Below are 25,581 nucleotides of genomic sequence, written 5' to 3' on the forward strand. Positions count from 1 at the left end.
ATATCATTAGTAATAGTGATATTTACTACAAGCCCTTAGGCTCGGGCACAAGGCAAATGCTCCTTCTCACCACTTGTGTTCAATATTGTGTTGGGATCTTAGCCTTTGTGTAAGTCAAATGAAAGACATAAAACTTTGATGGAAAAGAAGTAAAACTGTTCATTTGCATACAAAACAATTGTTTATTTAAACATTTCTAAGAAATATACGCAATAATTATTAGAACTAATAAGTTAGTAAGGCTGCAGGATACAAGACCAATATACAGACTTATATAAACTAGCAGCAAAAAAATAAAATTAAATAAGCAATTTCAGATACAATAATATCAAGACCACAAAATATTTAAGGGATAAAGTTATCAGTGATGTGCAAAACCTCTGTAATGAAAGCAACATAACACTACTAAGGATCTTAAGAAGACCAAAAAAAGAAAAGGTAAATTATGTTCAGAGATTGGAAGACTCAATATTGTTAAGTTGTGGGCAGCCCCGGTGGCACAGCGTTTAGCGCCGCCTGCAGCCGGGAGTGTGATCCTGGAGACCGGGAGTCCCACGTCCGGCTCCCTGCATGGAGCCTGCTTCTCCCTCTGCCTGTGTCTCTGCTTTTCTCTCTCTCTCTGTGTCTCTATGAATAAATAAATTTTAAAAATCTTTTAAAAAATAGCGTTAAGTTGTTAGTTGTCCAAAATTTGTGGATTCAATGTGATCTGAATCATTATAATAGCATCAGGCTGCCTTTTTTTTTTTTTTCTTTAGATATAGACAAGTTAATTCTCAAGTTAATATAAAAATGCAAAGGACCTAAATATCCAAAACAATCTTTGGGGAAAAAATAATAATTTTGAAAAACCTGACCTCATGCTTACTTCGAGGTTAAAATAATAAGACTTTTATTGACAAATAAGTGAAACAGAAAACAGAACTCAGAAACAAACCCACATTTGTAAGGACATTTAAAAAAATAGAAAGACGTCAATATAATTCAGTGTGTGTGTGGGGGGGGTTGGTGAAAAATCTATTAAATTTCCTGGATATCTATCTTTACAGAGAAAATGAAAGCAAACCCTGCTTCGCATAATACACAAAACCCCACAAATTTATAATACAAAAATCATAACCATACAGGATTGTTCATAAACCTAAACATACAAGCTAAAATCAGGAAGCTTTAAAATAATAAACAAATAAGGCTTCATAAAAATTATTTGCTCAGCAAAAGACACTGTAAGGGAAAGAAATCGACAAGCCACCAAGAAGAGTATTGGAAATCACATTTGTGACAGGTGACTGTCATCCAGATTTATAAAGAACTCTACAACCTAGCAAAGTGAGTAAAAAGGATCAATAAAATAGGCAATATATTTTCACAAATATGTTATAAAAGACAATCTATGAATGGAAAAAAAAACACATGAAAACATGCTCTAAACTGTTAGTCGTCAGAGAGATGAAAATTAAAACTAATTTATATCTACCAGAGTTACTTAAATTCAAAAGACTGACAAAACCAAATGTTGCCTAGATTGTGGCATAACTGGAAATCTCATACATTACTGGTTGGAATGAAAATGGCACAAAACTTTGGAAAATATCTAGCAGTTTCTTACAAATAAAAAAGATGTACTTATTCTTAGAATTTTTTTTACAGAAGACAAATTAAAACAGATTCCCAAATGATTTTGTATAATGAAGTTTATAGTAACATTATTCATAATAAACAAAAACTGGAAACATCTTAGCTATCAACCATAGGAGAATGGATAGACTGGTATATTCATACAATGGAACAGTACTCAGACATAAAAAAGAATGACTTTCTAAACTCGGATGGATCTATAAAATATTTTGGTGAGAATAAGAAATAAAAGGATATATTATATGACATTGCATTCATGTTGCTTTTCTAGAACAGACAAAAACTAAACTATGATGTGAAAAAGCCCAGAACAGTGGTTGCCTCCATAGGTGGGTGAAGCTGGGATTGATGTGATGCTAATATTCTATACCCTGATAGTTTAGCTACACAGGTTTATCAAAATGCAATGAAATAATCAATTGAGATTTTTGCATGTCACTGAATGTAGGTTTTCCATCCATAAGAGGACTGGGGGGAGAAACAAACCAGAAAGCCGTGAAGTTTCAATTACCAATTGCCTTACTGGTAGTATGCTGAATCTCTGACACTCACTCTTGCACACCAGGAAAAAGGTAGAACACTAGGAAAGGCAACAAATTTTCCGTAGCCTGGAACCAGTGTTTATAACTTTCCTAACCTCATGTTTAGTTGGTCTTACAAATTTATAGCAGGAATTGCAGACAGGAATGAGTAAGATATTGTCCCTGCTCTCAGTGTCTCCCAAAGTATAGATTATAACCTTTATCTATTTTTCTTAGGCTAAACTTACCCCTTACTTTCTCATCTTCGACCCAGCACCCTAGATTCTCTCATGGGTGTCTTTCTGCCCGGCTTGGTGGTCTAAACTGTACCAGCAATTCTGGCTATGTGATCAAGCTGGCATCACCAGCTTGATGCATCACCTGTGTGTTCTGCTGGTTACCCCGTGTGCCATGCAGAGCTCTTGCACTCTGGGTGCTGTCTGCCTACTTATTTTGTTTCCCATCCCTCACTCCACATCGTATGCTCCAGGTTGGTTGGTGGGAGATGGAGGATCTTAACCCTACCCTTTGAATATAGAAGAAAGGCAAATTGTGTGGAAGAAAGGTCTCCTGCCTGAATCTGTAAACATTTTTGAACAAGTCAGCCCAATCCCTGGGCTTGACCTACACTTGATTCTCTTTCTAAATCCACATAGGAAACAAATTATGGCCCTCAGAAAGGGAAAAGCTATCATTCATTCATTCATTCATTCATTATTTCTTGAGAGAAAAATAAGCCTATAAACTTTATTTTTTTTTTAGTTGTTATTAAATTTATTCTGTTATTAACTAGTGCTACAGGCATTCAAAAATGATATTTTGATACAATTAGCAACTAGAAACAATTGCTTCTTTGGAAAAAAGTAGAATATCATTACTACATCACTACATTTTGGCAGATGTTCTCAACTAAAAAGTTGAAAAGCAATAATAAATTATTGAGTGAAATATGGAATCATATATTGAGATAAATATTAATCCAAATGTTTCATATGGATAGAGGAAGATAAAATTCTTCCATAAAATACCATTAGTTTATGCTCTTCTAGATTTCTGGAAAAAAATCACACATTGAACTCTAATATAGATGAAAATAAGATAAATTTCCTGCTTTAGAAACATTTTGTTTTCTTTCTAAGAAATTGGATTGAGTTCCCAAGATGAGTTAATTAGAAGAAGTAATTACAAAAATAGGAGTAGCCAGAAACACAAAACAAAACTAATTCTTAACTCCTGGTTATCTTCTCTCACTGATGTTGAAATAACCAGTATCCGATTCTTAAATGACCTAATCATGTCAATTATTTCTTTGGTGGATGTTCTTTTCCTGGTCTCACCTATGTTGAATAAAATGAAACAAATAAACTATATTACCACATTTGATATATACATAAGAATTTAGTTTCAATTTCAATTTTATCAAATCATCATATGTTACTTAGTTTTCAATAAAATATAAGCACAAATTCTTACAGTAACTTAAAACTGTTAAGTTACTACTCTAACATTTGAATAGTCTTACTTCAAAGTAGGTTACTCCAGGGGCAGCCCGGTTAGCTCAGTGGTTTAGCACAGCCTTCAGCGCTTGGTGTGATCCTGGAGACCAGGGATCCAGTCCCATGTCGGGCTTCCTGCATGGAGCCTGCTTCTCCTTCTGTCTCTCTCTCTCTCTCTCCCTCTCTCTCTCTCTGTATCTCTCATGAATAAATAAATAAAATCTTTAAAAAAGTAAGTTACTCCAACACATTCAAAAGTACTCATAATTCCTACTTAAGTAGAAGAGAATCTGAAGCTCAGAAAATATTTATGTTTTTGCTTAAGGCCAAAAATGAATGAGAGGATCTGAAAATTTGAGATGTTATTATGTCAATCATTCTTTATTATTTGAAAGTTAAAGACTTACAGGGAGGCCAGATAATAAAGGAGAAAATGAATGACCAAGAAAAAAATAAGAGGGCTGCAAACCCTCTCAATACTGCATGGGTTCGCAGACCCAGTCTGTACCTCCCATTTCAGTCTTCAGTGATGAAGGTCAGTGCGTAACAAGATTTCTCTTGACCAAACACTGTCAGTTTTCCTAAAAGTTTCTGAATAAGCTGGAGAGTCAACAATTGTTTTTTTTCCTAATATACAATTATTTAAAAGCATATGTTGTTTTGGAGTACACTAAATAGTTTTTCAAGTGGGACTCATATATGAATGCTTCTTAAAACATTTATTTAGCCTTTAAAAGCATTTAGATGCTTCTGAAATAATTTATGCTTGTAATATGTAATTATATTAATTGACTAACAAAACATGTTTAAGTGGATAAAACCTCCATTTTATAAACATAGAACATAGTACCTATCAATAGAAAATTAGACTTTCTATTAAGAAATTCTATAGATAACTTCCATTTTCATTCTTCAAGTATCTTGATAATGTCTTTAGAGATGGTAGTTAACATGCTTCTTATTTATTCCCCATAGCAATTTTCACTATCCTTCAAAGTATTATATAAGCCTATAAACTTTAAATGGGCTTCCTTAAGGGGTGACACCACTGTAGATGTCAATTCTCAGAGAGGACTCTTTGGCTAAAGTTGTTTTGCTGCATTTCATTAAAAGCTAGGTTCCCTGAGGGTAATATTTCTGAGTGTGACAATTTCAGATTATCTCATGAGATCAAAAACAGATTTGTTAGGTATAAGCAACACCACAAGTTTTAAGCATAATTTTTAAAATTTGGCTTTATTCTGAATTTTTGTTAATCTTTCTCACATTAACAATTTCTACTACTTTTCTTATTGCCTTCAGCTCTTAGAAATGTTGTCAAAATTATGGTGTACACAATAAACAAAGAACTAAAATGTCTTTTAGTTTTATAAAGCAATATAATAGAACATGAAGTATTGATTCTAGATGTAAAGAAAATAATTCTTTTATTGTCTAAAACAATTCTTTTTTTTTTAAAAAAAAGATTTATTTAGTTATTTGAGAGAAGGGAGAGAGTCTTTTAAGCAGACTCCCCACGGAGCCCAGAGCTCATAACCTGAGACCATGACCTGAGCTGAAACCAAGAGTCGGCTACTCTGTCACCCAGGTGCCCCTAAAATAATGTTTTGAAGAACTTTTAGAACATATCATTATTCCATCATTATTTATAATTAATTCTATGTTAAGAAATGAAAACACAACTGGTCACACCAAAGGGCAGTACTCTTGATTCTCAAAATCATTGCCAGTCAGTGTTATCCAAAATTTCAGTTGATAGAAAATATGATTATGACAATTGGACTAGTAGACCTAATACTCCAGATGAGTATCTAAAACATAATCTTATATGAACCATACTAAGAAAGAATATTACAACAATTTATTGAATTCCTGTGTCCTGTAAAAAGAAACACACACACAGAGGAACAAACACACACGTACCCACACATGCAAGGACACACACTTGGAATTTTGACTGAATTCTGGTTGAGTGTAAAACCACGAGTTTATGCTAAATTTTGATGCACTTCATCATTGACTCTAATTTGAGGATCATTTTAAGGACAGCACATATTAATTGAACCACTTTTCTGGTGGTTGCTGTTATTGTACAGAATATTGTGCACATGGTTCTAGGCATGTGATATTTCTCAATGATTAAGACAAAGCCCCAGGCCCAATGGGACACATGTTCTTTACTAATATAGATTAATAACTGGAGAAAGACCTCTAGTTATGGAAAATATATTAGATATTGTCCAAATTGGTACAATTTTTAGAGTGGAGCAGGGCACTATTAATACTGTTGGGGTACCTGATGTTTACTGGGATATAAAACCACATTACCTCTAGGTAATATTTCATGAAGATTAAGTGGGTCTTGGGTCAGTCTGCAGGCACGAGATCTCTGCTCCACTACTTAACAGGTGTTTTCCCATAAGCAAGTTACAAATCCTAAATAATCCTTAATTTTATCATTAAAATGTGAATATGATAGTTACATTTAAGTTTTGTCAAGATTGAGGTGGTACATGTAACGTGGCACATTACCCAGAACATATTAGGCATTCTATGATTGTTAGCTATGATTATCTAAGTAGAAGCCATAGTTCACTTACAAGCAATTGTTATTTGTCTTGGGTATTATGAGAGTGAGCTACATCTAAATTTGACATGTTCACTTGTCCTTTAAGTCTTTATGTTTTCCTAATCCTCTCCATGGAAATTGGATATAACCTATGTGCTTTCACCACTTTTTCGCTGACCCTTAATTAATATTTTATAAAAGAAAATATCTCATAAATATTTTCTGGCTTTGTATTTTTTATAGCTATAGGAAACATTTCATTGTGTAAAGAGCTAATTTTGTACAGTATATTTTATTAAATATTTGATTATTTACGACTACCACATGTTCTCTTAATATTCATTAACATTTTAGGATTCTCTAATTTTTTAAAAAACTACTTGGGCAGCCTGGGTGGCTCAGCGGTTTAGCGCTGCCTTTGGCCCAGGGTCCAATCCTGGAGACCCAGGATCGAGTCCCACGGCAGGCTCCCTGCATGGAGCCTGCTTCTCCCTCTGTCTGTCTGTCTGTCTGTCTCTCTCTCTCTGTGTCTCCCATGAATAAATAAATAAAATCTTTAAAAAAAGAGTCTGTTTAAAAAAATTACTTAAATTGTGGTCATGATGCAGATAACATTAACTCTGTCTTTTTCTTCGTCTCACTCAGAATTTCTGCTCTTTGTTCAAATGCCACCTTCTGGGAGAGGACTCCCTATACACACTCACACAATATCGTCTCCATCAGAACGCCAACTTTATGAAGAGACTTTGTCTTTTGTTGATGGCTGTGTCTATTCTTACAAGAGTATTTGGCATCTAGGAGGACCTAAGCAAAATTTGTTTAGTGGATGTTGAATAAGTGGCAGTTCACTTTTCTATGTCTTTCATTTCAATGAACAATTTGTTATTCTCATCTCTTCCTTATTTGAAATAATATTTTAATACAGAGAGTTAAATACTATTGATATATCTTAAAAATATATGTAAAGGACAATCAATGTTTCTGGAAATTAATAAATGTAGTTACGTACTAAATTTCATATTCTATTAGTATCTATCTCTTGCTTTGTCATAACTTTACCAACAACACAGTGATAATCTCTCCTTGATCGCAAAAATGCAATTAACTTTAAGTAACCAAGATAATGAAATATGAGAGTAGAATGAATTGAAGTTCCCAAGGTACTCCCTCGTCACATTTTGGTCAGTATATCAAATGTGTCCACCTCCTAACCTTTAACTAGAGGTTCTGGTGGGCAGAATAGTGTCCCCACCTCACCAAGTGTCTCTATCCTAGAGGAATTGAGAAAGTATGAAATGTCTAAGTTGTAAACAGGAGGAGAAGGTGGTACAAGGGCATTGTTGAGCCAAAGAAAATCCCTAAATAATTAAGTATGAAAATTTAAGACTGTACTTTTGAGCCTTTGTTTTGAGCTCTGTTTACAGAGATCATTTTTATTATATTATTTGACTTCATGAGTCATTGATTAATCACTCTTTTTGGCCCCCTGACAAAATGTATGTTTTTCCCCTAAAATGTGTTTTGATTTTGTTTTCCTGTTCATTATCATTTTTTTTACAGCATGTTTATAGAACTCCTCTTCTATTTCTTGTTTCCTTGTTTGTATTTGAATGAGAGGAGGTCTTATTGGAACAGGTGTTTAAAGAGTAATGGTGTACAAAAATGTTTGCAGGAAGATTCCATGCTTTTCATTAAAACCCAGGAAAATATGAGAATGTGAGTGTGAGTGTGTGTGTGTGTGGGGGGGGGGCAGAGGGGAAGGAAGAGAGATCAGAGGGGCAGAGATATTTATCTGTTGTGTTCATTCATGTCACCCAGAAGACTAATGCCTGGCACATGACACACATTCAAATAAGTCATGTTGTGAGGGGACAAACGCAGGGTGTTAGCTTTGATAAATCTCAGCCAACCAAGACTAGAAGTGCAGTGCTGTACACCACCACTTGGGGGCCTCCTTGCCCTGTGTCTTGCAAAGTTGTCCTGCCCAGTGATTTTCATGCTCTTGCCCACATCCCTGAACATACCGGTCTATTCAATTGGGAAGCAACCACAGCATTCTACGTATCCACATCCTGTTTCAAACAAAGGCTCTTTGCTTTTGTCTTTCAGATTGTGCCACCTACTACAAAGTTTTTTACTTTGAGATTCTAAAGGATTCTCTAGGCCAGGACCCTTCCTTTGTCTCCCACCTCTTGCCTTTCAAGGGCCTTGGCAGATTTCCTACACCGATATTGTAGTTTTGGTTATAAGTTCCTCTCTTCTTCATTCCTGTATAGTTTTCACTGCTGACGGGAGAAGGGTAAATAAATATATTTTTGTTATTATCTCAGGATTATAACATCTCTGTCTTCTACATACGTTTTAGTAGTAACTTTCTCATTTGAAAATGGCTTCAATCATATGGTTGTACATTTCAGTTTTCCAGTGATTAGAAAGATAAACGCTACTGTATATACTGATAAAAGAGGAATGACCTCAATAAAGAAATGACTTAATCTCAATATTTTTGGCAAAATTGAGATGAAATCAACTAATTTCACACTAATGGAATTCTAAAAGTTGCCCCACATTTTTTAGTTTAAGTCTGGACTAAGACATTTTGTGTAGTTGTCCTATAAGTTACACTGGTGACTTACTCTTGGAAGTACAATGAACAAAATCAGAACTTAAATGAGATGATTAATAAGATTTCCCTAGTATCAGGTCTCTTGGCAGATCACACTTGCTTGAAAGTTTTCTAGACTCAAATGCTCTCAGTAGTGAATGTCAGCTGTGGAACTGTAAAAATTTTAGTCATTTTTCCAGTCTGTATGGACCCAGAAATGTCAACCCTTTGTCTCTACACTTGAGGAGGGTAAGGTATCATCTACTTACCTGAAAGTCATGATTACAGTGATTAGTTATTGGTGAAATAATTCCAAACTTATTAACTATATACTCTTTGTGACATTTAATACATGAGGAATTGTCCTTAATCAGCAACATTGGTCATCTTTACTTCACACCTTTCAAAGAGAACATGACTATTTACTTAGACTCTAAATTCTACTGAAGCATATATATATATATATTTTTTTTTAAATTTATTTATTTGTTCATGAGAGAGAGAGAGAGAGAGAGAGAGAGAGAGAGAGAGAGGCAGAGACAAGGCAGAGGGAGAAGCAGGCTCCATGCAGGGAGCCTGATGTGGGACTTGATCTCAGGACTCCAAGATCACGCCCTGAGCCAAAGGCAGACACTCAACCGCTGAGCCACCCAGATGTCCCTGAAGCATATTTTTAAAAAAATGTTGAGAAAATTAGTTTACCTTGAGTGTGTTTGAAAAAGTACTTAGCAAAACCAAGAAGTCAGCTTACAAAGAGATATTCATAATATAGGTTAAGGTTAAGCATTTTTTGAGGTCAGTAGAGAGTTAATGGACAGTTTGATGAACTCTCTTAAGTGACAGATTGGCACCTTAGAAATGGATTTAAGTGAAAGTAGCTTGCAGGATGGACTGGAGTGGAGAGAAGGGGGAACTTAAATAAAGGAAGATGCTCTTGTGGTCATCTAAAGATTTATTTATTTAGGGGAGAGAGAGAGAGCATGCAGAAGAGATGGGGAGAGGGAAAGAGAGTCTTAGGCAAACTCTGTGCTGAGCACAGAGCCCAATCCAGAGCTCCATCTCACAACCCTGAGACCACGACCTGAGCTGAAACCAATAGCCAGGCATTCAACCAGCTGCATCCCCAGGCGTCCCTCCCATGGTCACCTAAAAAACACACTGTTGTCCTGAACTCAGCAGTGGCAGTAGTGATGAAGAAAAAAATATACATAGAGATATATGACATAATTAGATGAGAAAGAAAATCCAGAGGTTTTGTTGGTTCAGTGAATAAAGAAGTTTAGAAAGGTGAAGACCTCAGAATGACTTCCAAGTTTTTGGCTTTGGTTACTGAAAACAGTGATATCACCAGCAGCAGTAACTACATGGGAAAAGGGTGGTAAACTCAGAATTCGAGATGTTACATTTGTTGCCCTGGGAAGCAGTAGGGGAGAACTCTGCAACAACCAGGCAAACATGGATCTGGGGGCCCTCGGGAGAAAGGTTAGGGAGGATGTGGAGATGGACTTCCTGGGATCCATGAGAATCCAGGGAAGCTGCACAGAATGAGGACGGGATCTAATGATGGAAGAGAAAGGAACCTGAATATCTTGGGTTTGGGGGGGAAGTTCTTAACTGACATCACTATTTTCTAGAAAATTTAAAAACATATCTGCTATTTACTAAAATTTGACCTCAAATGGATAACAGGGAAGTAACTGGTAAAGGTGGTTTGTAATAATCACAAATGCAATGGATTCTCAGAGGTTGTAGGGCATTTGGGTAGTGCCGGTCTGGCAAATAATGGGAAGGAGAAAAGGATTTTTGGTGGAGGGAAGAATGGGAGTAAATAAACACAGCCAGGGAGTTCTAGGGAATTGTCTTAGGATGATTAATATTTTAATTGATTGTTGGTTTGCTAAATATATAAAAGGGAAAAGCAAATAAAGATGGAAAAACAGATTTGGACAAACCAATGGAATTTGGACTATGTTATTTAGGCACTTATTAAGTAATACAGATTTTTTTGCCACATATTATAAATTCAGATAATTGTATAACTTCTCTTGACAATTAATTTGACCATTGCTTTACAGCTAGGAGCAGAAAACCCTTTTTAGCATAGTATTCATTTCCATTTTAATGCCATTATTTATAAATCTTGGAAGTGAATTACAATCTAAAGTTGCTTGTATAGAAATCTTACTTTGGTCAATATCGTCATGTTTACATCCAAAGGAAAACTATGAATAGAATTTTATTCTCTAGAGATCTGTTGGTTTAGAATGGTAGATAATATTCTCAAGACCACTGAAGCATCCCAAAAGCAATTTAAATATTTAAGACACTGATGTTTCATAACAGAAAATAAAACACATCTTGGCCAGTTATTCATTGTTCGACATTGAAATGCATGTCACTTTTATGAATTCCTTATGCATTGTGTTTTAAAAATGCAACTCCATGTGAATCTATTTTAATAAATTGCTTACGTATTTATGGAAAGAATAATCAGAATTCAAGGGGTGTCACATTTCCATTCTTGAAGAATTGAATTGAAAGGCTTGATAGTTTAAGATTTTAAGACACAAAAAGCTCTATTTATTATCACTGTAGTTCTATAAGTAGGTCATCTGAGGAAACATCTGATTTTAGCACTGAATATTAGACAGGCAGGATATTTCTTTGTTTATTGAGTCTCACATGATCTTGAAAAAAGTCTAAGGCATAACACTTCTGGGAAAAGGTGAACTAAATCAGTGAAATGTATTAAGGCATAGTGACATGCATTTTGAGTAGGATTAACATTTAATTTTAGATCATATATATAAAATGAATGCAAAAATGTAAAGGGCTTAGAATTTTTGATTAGCAGTTTATTACCTAAGATGTGTAATACAAACCATTTACTGCAGCCATATGTATATATAAAATAAATGATAATAAATGTAGATCTAATAATTTTCAAAAGAATATTGGCATAGTAATCTCAAGGTGATAGTGTCCTATAGGATAAGATTATGTGTGCATAAATTAATTAATTTTCATAAAAGAATTGTTAATAACTATACAGAAAAATACATTTCCATTAAGGTCAGGAACAGGAAATTTTGTCTAACATATATTATTATTTACTAGTAATATTTTAATGCAACATTATTATACTTTAAGCTATTATGTAACATCATTATTGGAGTTACTAGGCAATATAATAAAGTCAGAAGGAGATTAGGAAATTAGACAATACAACAAAGTCATTAAAAGCTTAAAATCTAATTATAAGTGATATAAAATAGAATCATAATAATGAAGAAAATTACAAAATACTAGCAATAAGAAGCTTCAATACATATATATGGAAACAGGATAGCAAACACAAATCATTAATACTTTTTACACCAGAAGTGACTCATTAGAAAATACAATAATGTTTTCTTTTTAAGCCTTCTCAAAGGCAACAAAAACTACATGGTCTCTTAAACTATGTGTAAAACGTATGTGCATGTGCTTTATGATGAAAATATGTTATTCAAGGTTTCTGAAGAAGGTGGAAAGAGGCACCATTTTAAGGATGTAAATTTTTTATGGATGAGTCTATAGATTACATGCAGTTTTTAGGCAAATCACAAATAGAACATTTTGTAGGACTTCAAAAATTCATTCTAAGATTTGTTAGAAATCCTTGGGAATATAGGTATGTGGGGGGGAGGTGTGGAGCTTGTCATTTCAGATTTTAAAGGCATATTGAAAAGATGGAATGGCTGAAGTAGAATAAAAAAAGATACAGAAATGAGTCAACTGGCAGCAGTTCTCTCTGCCCATAGGTCCCATCACTGTATTTTAATAAAACCACCTGTTCACACCAAAAAAAGAAAAGAAAAGAATCAACTAAAATAAACTATAGAAAAAAATCCACATTTGTATGTCAACTTCACATATGACACAGGTAGTTCTACAAATCATTGGGAAAGGACCACCCATCTGACAGCAAGTAGCAGAATAATTTGCTGTTTATATGGAAAAAAGTAAGGAAAATTTCTACCTTCCCCATATACACAGAGAAAGGTCCCATCTGAAAAGATGCTCACATTTTAAATATCTCAAAGAAAATATGGAAGAATTTTTTTTTAAAATCTTGGGCTTAAAAAAGATTACCTAATCACAGCATATGAAACATCAACTTTTTTTTTTTTTTGAACATCAACGTTAAAGGAAAACTGATATATTTGAGTTAAACCAAATAGCACCTCTGTATGTGGTGTTAATTGTAAAATTAGTTGTAATAACAACAAAAAAATGGGAATAGGACAAGTGGTTGTTAATATGGGAAAAGATACATAGGTAAATGGTGCTATATTATGAGGGAGGATTGTACAGTTGTAAACATGATGAATCAATATATAATTCAGGGCATATTTTCATAAAGACAGGTAAGTTGGAGAATGATGCAAATAGCAGGATAGGGTTTATATAATGTAAAAATAAAAATAGTAATAAATATATTGTTATTTTTATAATTCTCTGTGTGTAAGCATATAAGCTTGGACTTGGGAAGTTTGTGTCTGCAAAGTGGGAAGCAAAAGTAAATTGGCAATTGGGGATAAAGTGATTTCAACTTTTACTGTACTGTTTTCTATAAAAAAATTTAAAGAGGTTTTTTTTATTAGAAGAAATGATAAAACAAAATGTGAACAAATATAGATTTGCTATTGCTGGTATTTAGGATATTTTGCTATTTTTGTGCTATGTTTCTTAATTTTCTCAAACAAAGAATCTCATGTGATTGTTAGAAACGGTGTATGGATGAAAGGGGTGTTGGTGATTCCTAGAGCAGGGAGGCTCTGCATCCTGTTGTCAAGAATAAGAAACATTCAGCGGCAACAAGCATGCTCAAAAGGAGCCCCGAAGATCAAATGATAACAGATGGTGCCAATGGAGGTAGGTTAGAAATGAGAAAATGTGCCACACTCACACAGCATGCTGCTCCACCGTTGTTAGGTATTTCAGAACTTTGATCGGATGGGAAGAATATAAATATAAATCGACTAAAATTATGTCTCCTCCACCCTATCAGAACCAATAGAACCAAAAGAACTTGAGGTCCATTATAGAAAATCATGAAATTACATTTTTATAGACCTGACCTTGTGAATGAATGTTTCTATTTGTAGCAGTTTATATCCCCCCCCATATTTATTACAAGTTGGTTAGGTATAGCTCTGTCGTTAGACAATCAAGAGAATATTAATTATCATGGCTGAAATTATGTGTATGTATGTATATACATGTACGTATCATATGTGTATCATAAATATAGGATAGTTTGTTTTTTCTCAAGCTAAAGATGAAATGTGTTTAGATAACATATTTTATCTTTGTTCAATCAAATCAGGTTCCTCACTGAGGTGTATTTATAGCTGCTAAGTATAGCTAATATTTAACTGTGTTAGCTACATTTTTCATCTTTCAAGGTTGTACCTATAATAGAAATACTAATTAATAGTTAGCACTTATGGGTTTTTTTATCTTCTAAGTACTTTACCAACAATTAATTTAATGCTCTCAAGAACCATGGGAACCCTAATTTCTGTAGGATAAAAGGCAAGTTAGACTAGGCTCTCTGGGACAGAAATCAGATCAGGATAGGTCTTCACATATATTTTGCAATGTTCATCAACACTAGAAGAGGGGAAAAAAAGCTTTAATTCAGCCTTATTTTGAAGTTGTTGATTTTGAGAAAAAAATGCCCTGAAAGTTTCCTTTTACTAAATTGAGGTGCAACAAATCAAACTTTAATAAAGTGTGGAATTTAATTGTTCTTTGTGATTCACTGAGGGAAAGCCATAAGTACGGTATAAATCTACTTATAATACTGTAGTAGTTTATAATTATTTCTGGTATGTACATTTTATTTCAAGATTATTCAATATTGCATTATTCAATATTGTAAGCTGGAAACAATGGGATCTTTTGAAGCACAGCCTGTCATCTTAATGTTTTTTTGGTAAATGGTTGATTTGAACACTAAGACCATAATACTATCTTTGCTACCACATGAATTCCACATTGTTCTGTCATAGTTTGGAACATTCTTGTTATTTGCAATCAATTAAAACTAAGCTTTTAATAATGTAGATGTAGACAAGAAAATGACTTACCAGAGTTTGTCTCCAAATTAATGCTTTACCTATAAGATTTGATAAAGTGGTGTGCTTGGAGAGAATGTTAATCGTAAAAACTGTTTTTATTGTCCTTAAATTTTTAATTGACTTTTAAGTAGTCTGAGAGTTTATCTTTGATTATATAATTGTGAGATATATATTTTTTTATTCGTGTTGATAGAACCACATGTTTCATACAGTAAAAGAATGATTTACTTGAATACTTTGGAGGGACTCGCTTCCAAAAATTGACATGGCGTAAGGATAACATGAGAAATATGCCACTCTGCTTAATCAGTAGAGAGTTGTCTACCTACCATCCTCATGGTAAAAGACATCTTTCTCTGGGATTTTGGATGCTATGGTCACCAAACATGAGTATTCAGGGACTCCTGGGTGGCTCAGTGGTTGAGTATCTGCCTTTGGCTCAGGTCATGATCCCCAGGTCCTGGGGTTGAGTCTTGCATCAGGCTCCCCAGAGGCAGCCTGCTTCTCCCTCTGCCTATGTCTTTGCCTCTCTCTTTGTCTCTCATGAATAAATAAATAAAGTCTTAAAAAAAAGATGAGTACTTAGTTGAGCAGCCCCCAATCCCATCACAATCAGCTGTTCTGTAGGGGTGTTAGGGGACCCTGCACAAAGGGCTTTGGAAAGTACTTACACAGCATCTATTTCTGTATGTGAACAAACCTCTTAACCTCTTACCTACCTGGGGAAAAGCCCATGTATCTTGCTGAAGCTGTACCTATGTGAGAAAATAAGAGGTACAGCAATTTTAGACTGCAATGAAAGTCGTCCTCTTGGAATAATCACTTACAGTTATAAAAATCTTAATGTGCTACATAATTTACTAACTATTCAAATTCTTCACTTAAAAAAAAAAATCTTCACTTTAAAGTATATAAGCATATGAAATAAACATCTTTATCTTTCACCCATCCATACAATCAAGTATTATAATTAGTTGATACTTTAATTAAAAAAACAAAAACTTGAGAAATCAGCCTTCTGCCGTTGATCTATTGATCCAAAAGCTTAGTTAATCTCTTAGTGCTTGTTATCACATGGCTACTTTTGCCCAGCATTTAGGGCTTATTGTTTCTTTATTTTTTTTTTTTAAGCAAATTCTTTTTTCTTTTTAAGGTTTATTTATTTATGATAGACAGAGAGAGAGAGAGAGAGAGAGAGAGAGAGGCCAGGAGGAGGGAGAAGCAGGCTCCATGCAGGGAGCCCGACGTGGGACTTAATCCCGGGTCTCCAGGATTGCGCCCTGGGCTGAAGGCAGGCGCTAAGCCGCTGAGCCACCCAGGGATCCAGGGATCCTGGGCTTATTGTTTCAATAAGGGAATGGTTACATGCCAATAATGAGTTCATTAATGAATAACTTCAAAGATCAATGTTAGCACCCTCTTTATTTTTATTTTTATTTATGATAGTCACAGAGAGAGAGAGAGGTAGAGACACAGGCGGAGGGAGAAGCAGGCTCCATGCACCGGGAGCCCGACGTGGGATTCGATCCCGGGTCTCCAGGATCGCGCCCTGGGCCAAAGGCAGGCGCCAAACCGCTGCGCCACCCAGGGATCCCTGTTAACACCCTCTTAATGTAGTTGATAAGTCCCTCCCAAGGGCTTGTCTAGGAAAAGATTCACAGATAAAAAAGCATCTACTATTTTCTAGACAAAAACTGTTTCTAGCAATGGTACAGGTTCAACAAATTATTGACATAAACCTGAAGAAACATTTTCCGACATTACCAATGCTATTGAGGATGGCTGGGGACAGAGGCTTCAACTCCCTACTAGGTTAGAGATTTTGGGGAATTCTAACTGCATTTTCCAAACTGTTCATCAGTAATAACCCCAGCATTTCTGTGGTACACTAAATAATAATCCTAAAGATATCCACATCCTAATCCTTGGAACCTCTTAATGTTACTTGATGTGACAAAAAGGATTTTGTGGATGAGGTTCGCTATCTTGAGATGGGATGGTTATCCTGGCTTATTGGTGCAGACCTTAAATGCAACCCCAAGTATATTTAAAAGAGAGAGGCAGAGGAAGACCGGCCTGGCAACTGTGGAGGAGAAGGCGATGTGCTATGACAACAGAGATTATCATCATGCAGCCAGGAGCCAAAGAACATGGGCAATTTCCAGAAATGAAAGAAGCAAGGAACAGATTCACCTCTAGAATCTCTAGAGCCTTAATGCTCTAGATGTCTTAATGTCTTAATGTCTTAAGACAAAACCAGGCTTGTTGAGATCTTGATTTTACCCCAATGAAACTGATTTCAGACTTCTGGCCTTGAGAAATATAAAAGAATAAATTTGTTTTGTTTTAAGCCACCAAGTTTGTGGCAATCTGTTACAAAATCTATAGGAAACAAGCTCAATGTTCTTTTAAACCACTTCCCCATTAAAAGTTTACATGTCTCTCTAAGCCAGTACATACTTGACCAAACATGTATGGAGCATTTTTGTCTCTATCCATATATCTACATTTTATTTATATTGATGATTTATTTTTGGTTTAGCGCTTCCTTTTTAATGGACTTAGTTGTTGTTGTTGTTTTTTAACTTGCATTCATTTCCTTGGTAATTATCACAAAGCAACAACTAGTATTTTTCTATCTGCCTCTAATACAAACTATTCACCTGGCTTTTAAACAATTTATTTTCTAAGTGACACCATGCAGATAAAATTATTTTAGTAATGTATGTATGCTTAAGAATTTTGGTATTATAGCAATAAAACATCTTCTGCTTTGAAGATAGAAAATTTAAAAATTCAGAGAAAAGACATCTCCTTTTTAAAAGTCTGCTTGACATTCACTATCCATATTCAATTGGGTAAATTTCAGTAAGTTCAAAAAAAGATACAAGCCTTATAAACCCCAAGCTACCATGTTGGTAACAGATTGCACAGGAAATCTCTGATCTCACTGCAGAAAACTATCGTTTCAACACTTTGGTTCCCGGATTCACTGGTTCAAAGTGTATACACATCAAAAACATCTTTGTATTTTTCTGCACAGCAAAGGAAACAATCAACAAAACTAAAAGACAACCTACAGAATGGGAGAAGATATTTGCAAATGACATATCAGATAAAGGGCTAGTATCCAAGATCTATAAAGAACTTATTAAACTCAACACCCAAGAAACAAACAATCCAATCATGAAATGGGCAAAAGACATGAACAGAAATGTCACCAAAGAAGACATAGACGTGGACAACACGTACATGAGAAAATGCTCCGCATCAGTTGCCATCAGGGAAATACAAATCAAAACCACAATGAGATACCACCTCACACCAGTGAGAATGGGGAAAATTAACAAGGCAGGAAACTACAAATGTTGGAGAGGATGTGGAGAAAGGGGAACCCTCTTGCACTGTTGGTGGGAATGTGAACTGGTGCAGCCACTCTGGAAAACTGTGTGGAGGTTCCTCAAAGAGTTAAAAATAGACCTGCCCTACGACCCAGCAATTGCACTGTTGGGGATTTACCCCAAAGATACAGATACAGTGAAACGGCAGGACACCTGCACCCCAATGTTCACAGCAGCCATGTTCACAATAGCCAAACTGTGGAAGGAGCCTCGATGTCTTTCGACAGATGAATGGATAAAGAAGATGTGGTCTGCATCTACAGTGGAATATTACTCAGCTGTTATAAAGGACAAATACCCACCATTTATATCAATATGGATGGAGCTGGAGGGTATTATTCTGAGTGAAGTAAATCAATCAGAGAAGGACAATCATTATATGGTTTCACTCATACAGGGAATATAAAAAATAGTGAAAGGGATTATAGGGGAAAGGAGAGGAAATGAGTGGGAAATATCAGAGAGGGAGACAGAACATGAGAGACTCCTAACTCTGAGAAACAAAGGGTTGCAGAAGGGGAGGTAGGCAGGGGGATGGGATAACTGGGTGATGGGCACTGAGGGGGGCACTTGACTGGATGATCACTGGGTGTTATACTATATGTTGGCAAATTGAATTTAAATGAAAAAACATTAAAAAATCTTTGTAAAACAGTTTAATAATTATGCAGAGCATAGAAATGTGTATGACTCAATCTCAACATGTACCTAATCTTGCTTTTGAACATTGTTAACTAGTTTTGGAAAAGAGGGTCAGATATCCTAGATTCAGTTCTGTTTGAACTGATAACTACTGACTCTGGACTTCAGTTTTTTCCCTGAAAGTGGGAAGATTTGGCTGTATTAAGCTTCTTAGCTATAAAGATTCTGTAGATTTTTATGGTCAAATTAATATAAAAACTGTTACCTCCAATCCCTGGTCCTGGCTATGTAAGGATGGTTTGAATCAGCAAGAAACTGCTCATTTGGTTCTGCAACCAAATAAATACACCTGGCCTGTAATTCTCAGAAACATGGTTAACAATGTCTTTCTTTTTAACTATTCATCCAGTTGATTATTCTCAAAGAGATGGTAAATATTTTTTAAAAAATTACACAGGAGGGTCGCCTGGGTGGCTCAGTGTTGAGCATCTATGATAAGCTCAAGATATGATGCCAGAGTCCTGGGATTGAGTCCCTGCATGGAGCCTGCTTCTCCCTCTGCCTATGTCCCTGCCCCTCTCTCTCTTTGTCTCTCATGAATATATATATATATATATATATATATATATATATATATATATATATATATAATGTATGTATATATATATATAACAGGAAATAGAAGCACATTTTTAAAATGGGTGTGTCTAAGTGATTTGCAATTATGATCTTAAAAAATATATGTACTCCTGCATGACCTGTGAGTGTCCTCCACTTGGTTATGAAGAGCCCTGTGATTTACCCACACACAATCCAGCAATGGAAGATCAGTAGTAAGCTCCTTGGCATATATTGTGGGATCCTTAGTATATTTAGTGTCTAGGTAAAATCCAAGCAAGTTTTGTGTGTACACAAGTGTACATTTGTGCATGTGTGTGCTTGTGAGTGCATGCAGGGGATGGGAGGTGGAGGCAGGGATGTTGTCTATAAAAGAATATATGGGAAACTGACATCATATCCACATGCCAGACACCCTGGCATACACTTCTTCTTAGAATTATGTATTGGATTTTTATTTCTGATTGCATGAGCATTTCAACTCAAGCATAATTTTTTTCTGGGGTTTTGTACACAAAATGCAAATCAACATTTTCAGAATTTTAAGAGGCAGATTGGGCAGAGGGCCAGAGAGCCTGAAAGGAAAGAGAGATGAGACTTTAGAGGGAATTGCATGTCAATGATTAAGGAGACCCTACGAGATACGCACTGGTAACTTTTCCACATGGTGTCACATGGAAACATTAGCGAGGGGACAACTCAAGGTGGGCCCTTCATGGTGGCAGTGAACAATGCTGCCCTTGTGTGTGCCTTGTCCCTGATGGAATCAGGTCCTTTGGAAAGTTAAACAAGTCTCCTGTTTCCTTCCTCTCCAAACTGTCCCTTCCCTCATGTCACAGAGCACTATCCTTAGATTATGGGTTTGCTTTTCCCCCTTTTGAATTGTTCCAAGATAAAAGCTTTTTACTGAGAGAGGGGAGAGGAAAGTAGTACACAGTGCCACTTCAAAAACATTGGATTTTGCATGCAGCACATGGGGAATAGATAAGAAATACAAAGCTGGGTGATTGTACACTTACAGTCTAGAAGAGCTCATACAGTTCACCTCTTCCAGGGCCTATTGTCTGAGTCTGTGGCTCCTTACATGGAACAGTTTGGGCATGGAATGATGGGACATGACTAAACCATGTGGCTGTTAGAAACCCAGAGGCCAGGGATCCCTGGGCTCAGCAGTTTAGCACCTGCCTTCGGCCCAGGGTGTGATCCTGGGATCCGGGATGGAGTCCCACATCAAGCTCCTTGCATGGAGCCTGCTTCTCCCTCTGCCTGTTTCTGTCTCTCTCTCCGTCTCTCTCTCTCTCTGTCTTGTAAATACATAAATAAAAAATCTAAAAAAAAAAAATTAAAAAAAAAGAAACCCAAAGGCCCATGAGATGAATGTGAGTAGCATACTGAAACATTGTGATAAGAAATGCAATCAAAGTGAACCTTTATTATTATTATTTTTATTTAGAAGCAAAGTCTTCTCCCTCCAAAGAATGAAAAGTCATGTAGGCACCCTCTCTTGCCTGCTCCTTCTTTGGTAATTAAAAGTCCAGTGATCACTTTAATTGCAAATATAGCCACACATCATAATTAGAATATTCATTCCAGGATGTTAACAATTATCAACTTGGTTCCACATTTTGGAATATTTTTGCTAGCCCTAGCCACCTGAGTGTGGACCCCAGAACTGGGAAGGGGCATGGTTTCTCTCATTGCTATTATTCTGCCTCTGCCCCATAAGCCTACAAAAATTTTAACAAAAATTTGTAATTAACAAAAATTGCGTATATTTAGGTTGTACAGTATGTTTTGCTGCACATATACATTGTGAAATGATTACTACAATCAAGCTAATTAACATACTCATCACAGTTATCTTTTGTGTTGTGTGATGAGAACATTGAGATCTATTGTTTTAGCAAAATTCAAGGATATGGTATGGTATTATTAGCTATAGTTACCATGCTGAACATTAGGTCTCCCAAACTTACTCACCTTACAACTGAAAGCTTGTACCTTTTGAGCAACATTTCCAAATTTCCCCCATGACCAGTGCCTAGTAACTGCCATTCTATCTACATTGTTATGATGAGCTCAATTTTTTTTAAGATTCTACATATAAGTGAGATCATGCAGTCTTTTTCTTTCAGTATCTGGCTTATTTTACTTAGCATACTGTCCTCCAGTTTCATCCACCTTGTTGCAAATGGCAGAGTCTCCATTTTTATGGCAAAATAATATTAGCATATAAATATTTGTATGTAAATAGTAATGCTGTATTATATTGTATATATCACACTTTCTTTATCCATTCATCCTTTGAAGGACATATAGATTAATTCTATGTCTTGGTTACTGTGAATAATGCTGCAGTGATCATGGGAGGGCAGCTGTCTCTTTGAGATAATGGTTTCATTTCCTTTGAATATATACCCGGAAGTGGGATTGCTGGATCACATGACAGTTCCATTTTTAATTTTTTAGAAAAAACTCCATACTGTTTTGAATGATGACTGTACTAGTTTACATTCCTACCAACAGTAAATGAGTTCCCTTTTTTCTACATCCTTGCCAATACTTGTTATCTTTTGACTTTTTGATAGTAGTCATTTCATCAGGTGAGCTAAAAACTCATTATGATTTTGATTTGCATTCTCTTGATGATTAGTGATGTTGAGAACCTTTTCATATATCTGTTGACCATTTTATGTCTTTTTTGTAAAACTATTGATTCATATCTTTTGCTCATTTAAAAAATTATTTATTTTAAAGAGGGAGTGAGGAGCAAAGGGAGAGGGAGAGAGATAATCCTCAAGTAGACGCCCTGCTGAGCGTGGAGCATGACTCAGGGCTCAATCGCAGGACCCTGAGATCGTGACCTGAGGTGAAATCAAGAGTCAACTGTTTGAACAACGCACTGGTAACTTTTCCACATGGTGTTATGTTCCACATGGTTTCCATATGGTGAACTGATTTTTAAATCAGTTTTGTGTGTGTATGTGTGTATGTTTATTGAGTTGTATGAGTTCCATATATCTTTTGAACATAACTGTTAAGTATATGGTTTGTGAATATTATTTCTAACTCCATAGTTTGCTTTTTCACTCTGATTATTCCCTTTACTGTGCAGATACTTTTTTGTTTGAGGTAGTCTTCCTTGTCTATTTTTGCTTTTTTGTCTGCTTTTGGTGTTGAGTCCAAAAAATCATTGCCAAGTCCAATGTCAAGGAGTTTTTCTCCCATGTTTGCTTCTAGGAGTCTTACGCTTTACAAATTTACATTTAAGTCTTTAATACATTTTGAGTTGATTTTTGTGTATGGTATATGATAGAGTCCAATTTCATTCTTTTACATATGGCTGTCCAGGTTTTCCAAGACTATTGAAAGCATTATCCTTTCACCCTTGTGTATTCTTGGCCCTGTTGTCGAAGAGTGATTGATGGCATATGTATGAGTTAGCATTCTAAGTAGGGAGATACTATAATCAAATCTATATTTCAGGAACATGAATGTGGCTACAGAGAAAAGGATTGAAAAACAAGTGCACACACACACACACGCAAAATAAGCTATCTCACTTTGTAAAGAAGAGGAACAATGTATTATATGATTTTATCTTACCAGAATTTTGTTTGGCTGTAAGCATGGAGCTGGTGTTGAAACTCTTTGTTAAAATATGAAATGATCAGATAGGGATAGGAGGTCTTCAAATAAGGTATAGTAGTGCAGTAAGGATACAATAAAATCTGGAAATAAGATAGAGAAAGATTTTAAATGCACACTTTGTGAAGTAGCAATTAAATATACATCCAGAGAAAGGAACGATGCCTCAAAGTGGGTCAGAAATCTCTACTTTGGATGTTTATATCACCATTATGAGAAATGAGAAAGTCAGATGGAAGGTGTATTTGGGTTAGAAGGGGTGTAAGTTTTATGACTCTATACATTAATGAGATTGATTTCTTGGATTAGTTTGAGAGCATGTTAATAAGTGAGTGGTCTGGCAGGGCCAGACAATAGCCAAGTTAGTTGGGATGGTGAGAATAAAAAGAACATGTTCAGATTATTGTGTTTTCAGTGGAGCAGGGTTTGGGTCAGGGAGAAGGGGTCTCAAAGAAAAACCTTTTTCATACAATTTATTGTCTTCATCAGGATGAGCATGAAGAGTAGCAACAGAAGGTAAGGCTAGATGTGTTCAGGCTTTTGCCAAAAAAATCAATCATTTTTCTGAAGGAAGAGGAATCAAGTATTGGTATTTAAAATTGTCTTTGAACAAGAGTGAGCCGTGATAAATGTAGAGAGACTTGACTAGCAGAGAAAATAAATGAATAGAACTAATACTGCATAGCAGGAATAGATGCGAAGTGAGTAATTCTGAACACCTTGTAAAGGGACAGGCCCTGATCATGAAGAAAGATAGGAGGAAGGCAGGCAAAGCTGATAGGATTATTAGTCCAGAAAGACAGGGAGGCAGATGACCATATTCTTAATAAATAGGAAAAAGTCCTTTTTATAAATGAGATGAATTTAAGTAAAATTTAAAATTTTATAAAACATGAAGGGTACTTTAATTTTTAGATCATTTCAGTAATTCCATTATTGTAGACAATGTCATGCACCAATGTCTCAAGGAATATCCTGTCTCTTTTAGCAACAGAAGCAGCATGGCCTTGAGTTCTAAGGATCAACTGCCTGGACATCATTCTAACTTGCTATATAATCTGGAGGGGGATTACCCAATCTTGTTGCTCCTCACATTTTTGGTGCCTATCTCACCAAAGTTATAACCAAGTTTGTTCTTCTATGTAAAGCACTTAGAACAGGGCCTATATGGTCTCTGTTAAATAACCAAATAAAATGTACTGTGGGGGAAAAAGTGTGGCTCCAAATTGAGAAGATAAATTTCAGTATAAAGAAGAATCAATATAGACTTTCCTTCTCACTTAGAAATAACTTTCGTCCCAAGAGTACCCCAAATGTACTCACTTTTCTTAGATCTTCCCAAGAGTTACTGAAGCCCAGAGATACCAGGATTGAAACTCAGGGACAGAATGTGTTCTCCTAGGTTAGTTCTAATTCCTAAAATGACACCTGCACTCAGTTCCTGCCCAAAACAAAAGAAAGAATAGATAAGAGAATTAAGAAAGAAATGACAAATGAAAATGAAATGATTTGGGTATGTGCTACCATTATTCCTTTACTCCGAAATTCTTTCCATATCTCTCTTGGAAGCAAAGAAGATTCCATTTTAAATTGGATCCTGAGGGTTAAGTAAAATCAATAAAGAACTTCAGAGTGTAGAGAACTTAAATTACAATGAAATATTCTCTGGGACAATGAAATTCATCACTATGTCTACCCTAGAGTAGAATTTGTTTACTTAGATATTATTAAAAAAACATAAATTATGAGGATTTATTTCACAGACACTTATATTGATCTCATTTTCAAAAATTTGAAGATCTTTTGAGGCAAAACACAAGGTAAAAAGGTTCTCAAAATATACACATGAAATATAATAAGGTGATTTTGGAAGGTCTATAATTATACAAGTGTTAAGGGCATATATTTTTACAAAGAAAACCTTAAGGTAGCATTCAGTCATCAAAAAATATTTCCAACTTACTCATTTGGGTTTTCCTGTAGTATTTGTTATTCAGCATAGTTACAGGTCAAGTGTCCTTGATCTACCCTCAGTACTCACACCTCAGTACCTATGCATACATATACTTTGATCTTCTATTTTGCAAGTGTAATCCAGTACAAGTTTTAGGATTCCAAATATCCTGGGCAAAATAATTTGTAGTCAATAAGAGCCTTTTCTTTCCTAAGTGTATTTCCTCCACCAGCCACATCTCCAAAGCAACATTTATTGGGGGCGGGGAGGGTTGTGGTGGTGGGAGGAGAAAACCTAAAGGATGGGAGGGAAATGAAGTGAATAAGAGACTGCATGATGCTAAATAATCACTACACAGAAA

This window comes from Vulpes lagopus, chromosome 17 (assembly GCF_018345385.1).
Source record: "Vulpes lagopus strain Blue_001 chromosome 17, ASM1834538v1, whole genome shotgun sequence".
Classification (NCBI taxonomy): Eukaryota; Metazoa; Chordata; class Mammalia; order Carnivora; family Canidae; genus Vulpes; species Vulpes lagopus.